Source organism: Copadichromis virginalis, linkage group LG6 (assembly GCF_057382275.1).
Source record: "Copadichromis virginalis isolate Kocher_CV1m ecotype Utaka linkage group LG6, C_Virginalis_male_GT1.1, whole genome shotgun sequence".
NCBI classification, from domain to species: Eukaryota; Metazoa; Chordata; class Actinopteri; order Cichliformes; family Cichlidae; genus Copadichromis; species Copadichromis virginalis.
Window position 1 is genome coordinate 21,199,427 of NC_140623.1, and position 6,873 is coordinate 21,206,299.

General features: G+C 42.8%; 1 long non-coding RNA gene across 2 annotated transcripts; it reads left to right on the plus strand.

Moving 5' to 3' along the window:
- The first annotated feature begins 202 nt into the window (after window positions 1-202).
- Window positions 203-3,044, plus strand: LOC146707699 (uncharacterized). 2 transcript variants are annotated; one of them, XR_014920871.1, is made up of 4 exons: window positions 203-325; window positions 1,051-1,150; window positions 2,246-2,290; window positions 2,849-3,044. It is a non-coding gene; the product is annotated as an uncharacterized LOC146707699 (long non-coding RNA). The 2 variants fall into 2 exon arrangements; XR_014920870.1 differs by having other exon boundaries at window positions 204-325; window positions 2,246-3,044.
- Window positions 3,045-6,873: the final 3,829 nt, after the last annotated feature.

The following is a 6,873-nucleotide window of genomic DNA, read 5'->3' on the forward strand; positions in this document are numbered from 1 at the left end:
TAAAATGTTGTTTTGTGTTAAACTCCGTGTTTGAACGTTTAAAGCGCTGCTGTCCCGCTGTGTGAATGCGTTTCAACTGAACAGCCAGGTCTATATATAAGGTCGGTTTAAGGTTTCTTTGTAACGTCACCTGACGTTTCTTTGTAACGTCACCAGTCAAAGGACTGGCCCGGCTCGTCATAACGAAAGGGGCGGGACAAATCTGTTGCTTAGCAACTGAAAAAAAGGCACACCGCGCTGAATGCTACATCCGGCCTGCGACGGTACACCGCCTCCGCACCACCGTTTAAACATGAAGTGTGGATGTTAGAAGATCCCAAATATGGTGAGCTACTGGGAAATTACTCACGTTTTTGTTCTTGAGAGTGAGCGATAATAAGCGACATTTTATTGAGAAATTACAGTAGTCTGTCTACAAAAACTACAAAAATGACCTAAATAAGACAGAAGTACACATTCATTTTTATCGTTTTGTCAACAACAGGGCGCATGAGGTTTGTTCAGTATTTGTTTTGTCTACAAGGCTCAGGCGCCCCCATGAAGTGTCTTATTTGTATAGTTGAAAGCATTATAAAGGAACGCAAAACTAAATTACATATAATTATAATTCTTGGCACTTTCTGGTGTGTGTGAGTTAGTGTTTCTCTTTTATGATTTGTGGGTCCAGCATCAAATTCAGAATCCTTCCCATCACACATGAGGTCTTGAATAATCATCTTATTTTAAAGACCTCGTAGTTTGATAGTTTGCTCTCAGACTGTGGGCTTCCTTGTGGTTTTTAGGATATTTAGAAGTAGAAGTAGAAGGGGATCATCCTTCTGTGGAACCAGCTCCCAGTTTGAATGCAGGAGACGGACACTATCTCTACTTTTAAGATTAAGTTTCAAAGTTACCTTTTTGCCAACGCATATAGCTAGGGCTGAATCAGGTGACCATGAATCCTCCCTTAGTTACCCTGGGACTACCCTGCTGGGGGATTCCCACCATGTGTTTATACACCTCTCTGCATTCAATAATTAGTTCTTGTTCATCTCTGGCTCTCGTCCACAGTGTGTCTTTTGTCCCCTTTTTCGTCTCCTCATCCCCAAAGGGTCGCAGCGGGCTGCCCCTCCCTGACCGTGGTTCTGCCAGAGGGTGCTTCCTGTTAAAAGTGAGTTGTTCCTTCCCACTGTATTGAGGTTTTTTCTTTTTAATTGTAGGCTTTCTACCTTACAATCTATACCACCTCGAGGAGACTGTTGTTGTGATTCAGCTCTGCATAAATACAATTAAATCGAATTAAGTGGGTTCAGCTGTTTTGTGAAATAAATGTGAGTGACATGGTAAGTAATAGCCTGCATGTAACTCATGGTAAGAAGAGCAATATCGCCCCCTCCTGGTTCAACCTTTTTTTCTTTGCAGTAATCTTTCCAATAATAATACATATGCACTAACCTCATGCTTGCTGTTAACAATAGCCTAAAGACACAAAATCAAGTTTAGTTTTTTCCTTAAGTTTATGTTTTTTTTATATGGTTGGCATTTATTTTGTTTCTTTTTAATAATTATATTGATTCTATTGATTGTTTGCCAAGCACTGAGGTCTCTGCTTAGACTGTGCTACTGGGATCACTGATTTAAAAATGAGGCAAAAGCACCAAAGTTGTGCTCAAAAATAGTACAGTGAGCTACAAGCTGTTGCTGTAGTAATTCTAACACACTTATTGTTTTTAAATACATACATGTTTAGTTCTTTTAAACCTAATTATATATATATTTTTTTGCAAAAGTGTCACCTAAACACCCAAATATACGTAATTCAAAACTTACTTTAATTATTACCCATTTGGCTGGTAACATGGACCCAGTCTGATGGATAGTTACTGAACAGATAGTCTTTTCTTTAAAGGCTGCATTCAGAGCAAATCATTGTAAAAACAAGACAAGTCAATAAAAAACAAGTAATAACTATAATACTAAACTACAATAGAGAGAAAATCCAGTAAATATAATTATATTATGTAAAAAATATACAAATATTTACCTCTAATTTAAAAAGACATTACAAGGGTACTAGTTTCATTTTAATCTAAACATAATCTAAATTGACACTAAATCAGTTTAAATATTACAGCTGAAGGTGATTTTAATAAATGTACTGCTGCTTGACTTTGTTTTACTACTGCAGTATAATTTATCATGTACAAAAGCTCCAAATGTTGTTTCTCTGACTTAATGTTCTGATGACGTTTGTGTTACTTTGCAGGAAATAGTCAGGACCCAGATGAACCTGTGCTGGAATTCAGTGTGGGTGAGTAATATGAGCATTTATGAAGGCTGTCCATGACCTGTAATTAAATTTAGCGTCATTAGTGCCACTCATTGCAAGTGACAGTGCACATGCTTTCAGCATGGAGTCTGCTCTTATGGTAGCAAAATAAATTCAGAAAATCTCCATCAAAAAGCAGCTCAGCAGCAGAAATATATATGGTCAGCTGGTTGTGAGTTAATGAGCATGTGAAATCAGTGTGAACATTTTGAAACAACAACTCTCCAACCTCGTAATTGTAAGACTGCCTGTGCAGCCACAGGAGCCTTCAGAGAGTCTTCCTGCTTGTCTCTTGGGTTGATTTGCTCATGTTTTCTCACCCAGTCAATGACTGTAAAAGGGCTGGACTAATTGGAGGCAGGTGTAATTGATTGCACTGATATGCTAGTCTACTTATAGCCCACATTACAAACACTGCTGTGTTATTTTGTCTCTCAGTGCAGGTATGTAATGTGACAAAACCTCTAATGATCTGATATGTTTGGGATGGATGGGCTGTGAATTATATAGTGAATTGTCTTATTTTGTCGCTCTGTGCAGGCTTTCTACTTACAGGGTGGTGGGTCTCAGAGGACAATTGCTACCCCTGTTGAAGTGAACAACGTGTGGAGTGCAACTGGCTTTGTGGCATAGCTGGCTCTGGCCTTGGACTGTGTGTTTTTACTTTGTACCTAAATGGGACACTGGACTTTTAACTACTATTCATTGTGTTTATAAATAAAATTTTAGAATTTTATTGACTGTCATCTTTTTGCCCACGGTTGGTCAGACCTAGAATCTGTGTGTGTGTGTGTGTGTGTGTGTGTGTCATCAGCAGGGTTTTGCATAAAAGAGTGTGAGCAGGTCAAAAGGTCAATTCATTTATTGTAGTTTTATGGCAGCACCCTCTAGTGGCCTTGAAGCAAACAGTCTCCTAACTAAGCCATGGCATCTCTGGTCTCTCCTACTTTTGTGTGCTCTGCTGGAGGAGCAGCATTGGATCTAGTGATACTGAGTAAGCTGATTAGGACAGGCCTGGAGAAATGTGGTTTGCATGAAGTATCAGGAAAAAAACAACCTTGTATTGTAAAATAATAATACACGAATAATAAATACTTTTCATGACATTCAGATTTCTGGACTCACGAGTTCATAGAACATTAATGTTACGAAACATTGAGAAGTCTTAAAACTACATTGTATACTTATTATTTATTTACTTTAATCAGATTTGACTGGTATTTTTAAACATTACGTTTTTGTTCCTTCAACTATTGTATTTAAGCTTATGACTCACTCACAGTATGTTTATATAACTGCCTAAAAAACGGTGAGGATGTGGCCGCAGTGGCTGAGAAGCAAGAACTTTGCTTTGTCTTTTTTTTTTTTTTTTAAATTGGGAAGCATAAATGAACATACCAGAAAACCCTGCACGAAGGAGCCATATTTGTTTTTTGTGTGTGCATAAGATGACGCTTTAGTATTATTACACATATGATAAGGATGTTAGCATGCAACACACAAACTCAAGTGGTGTTGCCAAGATAGTTGCTGACTGGCAAGAAACTTCTAGAAGAAATCTGGTGACAGTCCAAAGCACAAATTAGATATTCACTGAGATATTCAACATCTCTTTATCTCAGTCGGTGATCCCCACATGCTTCAAAGAGTCCATCATTGTTCCTGTCCCGAAGAAACCCCACCCTGCTTCTCTCAATGACTATCGCCCTGTAGCCCTCACCTCAGTAGTGATGAAGTGCTTTGAACGCCTGGTCAGAGACTTCATCATTTCTTCACTACCAGACACACTGGACCCACTACAGTTCGCTTACCGTCCAAATCGTTCCACAGACGATGCCATCTCTCATCTCCTCCACACATCACTCACTCACTTGGACACTAGAAGGGGGAATTATGTTAAAATGCTCTTCATAGACTACAGCTCTGCATTTAACACCATAATTCCCTCCACACTCACCACCAAGCTGGAGCATCTGGGACTCAGCTCATCTATGTGTCAGTGGATCTCCAACTTCCTAACTGGCAGACCACAGGCAGTAAGGATGGGCGGACATGTCTCAGCCTCCACCACTCTCAGCACTGGAGCCCCCCAGGGGTGTGTTCTGAGCCCCCTGCTGTACTCTTTGTACACATATGACTGTGTGGCCACTACCAGCTCCACCACCATCATCAAGTTTGCTGACGACACCGTCGTGGTGGGCCTGATCTCTGATAACAACGAGACGGCCTACCTGAAGGAGATTAGGAATCTGGAGAACTGGTGCCAGAGGAACAACCTCCTTCTAAACGTCAGTAAGACAAAGGAGCTGATAGTGGACTTCAGCACTAAGCAGGAGAGGAACTACCAGACCCCCGTCATCAACGAGTGCCCAGTGGAGAGAGTGGACAGCTTCAAATACCTCGGAGTTCACATCACGCAGGACCTGTCATGGTCCTGTCACATCAACACCGTGGTGAAAAAGGCCCGACAGCGTCTCTACCACCTCAGACGCTTGAGAGACTTCCAACTGCCCTCCAAGGTGCTCAGGAACTTTTACTCGTGCACCATAGAGAGCATCCTGGCGGGAAACATCTTAACCTGGTTCGGGAACAGCACCATGCAGGACAGACGAGCTCTACAGAGGGTTGTGCGGTCAGCTGAGCGCACCATCCGCTCCGAGCTCCCTGACCTGCACTCAATCTACAGCAGGCGGTGCTGGACCAAGGCCAGGAAGATGGTGAAGGACCTCAGCCATCCCAACAACAGACTGTTCTCTCTGTTGAGGTCAGGAAAGCGATTCCGCTCCCTGAAGACCAACACAGAGAGACTGAGGAGGAGCTTCTTCCCGCAGGCGATACGGTCTCTCAATCACACCACCACACAGTACTGACCCACACATGTGGTTCTTACACACACACTGGACTTTCTGGACTTTGGTTTTGCACAACACTGGTCACTATATTCTTCATTTCCGGTTAATACTTGTACAGCTGCTGTTATTGTGTATATATTTATTTATATTTAGATTTCTTCATACATTCTTATATAGTTCTATATTGTGTATTGTGTATTTTGTTGTACAGTTATTTTATTTTCAACTTTAATTTATATACACTCAACAAAAATATAAACGCAACACCTTTGTTACTGCTCCCATTCCCCATGGGATGGACGTAGAGACCTAAAATTCATTCCAGATACACAATATAACCATCCCTCCCAAACAGTGGTCACAAATCAGTCCAAATGTGTGGTAGTGGGCACATCTGCTATATTGAGATAATCCACCCCACCTCGCAGGTGTGCCACATCAGGATGCTGATCTGACATCATGAGTAGTGCACAGGTGTACCTCAGACTGCCCACAACAAAAGGCCACCCTGGAATGTGCAGTTTTTTGCGCTATTGGGGGTCTGGGGACCCAGAACCGGTCAGTATCTGGTGTGACCACCATTTGCCTCATGCAGTGCAACACATCGTCGCATGGAGTCTATCAGATTGTCAATTGTGGCCTGTGGAATGTTGGTCCACTCCACTTCAATGGCTGTGCGAGGTTGTTGGATATTCGTGGGAACTGGTACACGCTGTCGTATACGCCGGTCAAGCACATCCCGAACATGCTCAATGGGTGACATGTCCGGTGAGTATGCTGGCCATGCAAGAACTGGGACATTCTCAGCTGCCATCTGCCCTGAACAATGTGAACCATGATTCATCCGTGAAGCGCACACCTCTCCAACGTGCCAGACGCCATCGAATGTGAGCATTTGCCCACACAAGTCTGCTACGGCGACGAGCTGGAGTCAGGTCAAGACCCCGATGAGGACGACGGGCATGCAGTTGAGCGTCCCTGAGACGGTTTCTGACAGTTTGTGCAGAAATTGTTTGGTTGTGCAAACCAATTGTTCCAGCAGCTGTCTGGGTGGCTGGTCTCAGACGATCTTCGAGGTGAACCTGCTGGATGTGGAGGTCCTGGGCTGGTGTGGTTACACGAGGTCTGCGGTTGTGAGGCCGGTTGGATGTGCTGCCATATTCTCTGAAACGCCTGTGGAGACGGCTTATGGTTGAGAAATGAACATTCAATGCACGGGCGACAGATCTGGTTGACATTCCTGCTGTCAGCATGCCAATTGCACGCTCCCTCATTGCTTGTGGCATCTGTGGCATTTTGCTGTGAGACAAAACTGCACATTCCAGGGTGGCCTTTTGTTGTGGGCAGTCTGAGGTACACCTGTGCACTACTCATGATGTCAGATCAGCATCCTGATGTGGCACACCTGTGAGGTGGGATGGATTATCTCAATATAGCAGATGTGCCCACTACCACACATTTGGACTGATTTGTGACCACTGTTTGGGAGGGATGGTTATATTGTGTATCTGGAATGAATTTTAGGTCTCTACGTCCATCCCATGGGGAATAGGAGCAAAAAAAAAAGTGTTGCGTTTATATTTTTGTTCAGTGTATGAAGACGTGGATTCTCCTTTTCACATGTTAGCATGTTGTTTGGCTAGCTGTGGCTTACATTACCACAGCTGTGATAAAATTATCAGGAGTACTTCTATGTCTATGAGGGGAAAGCTT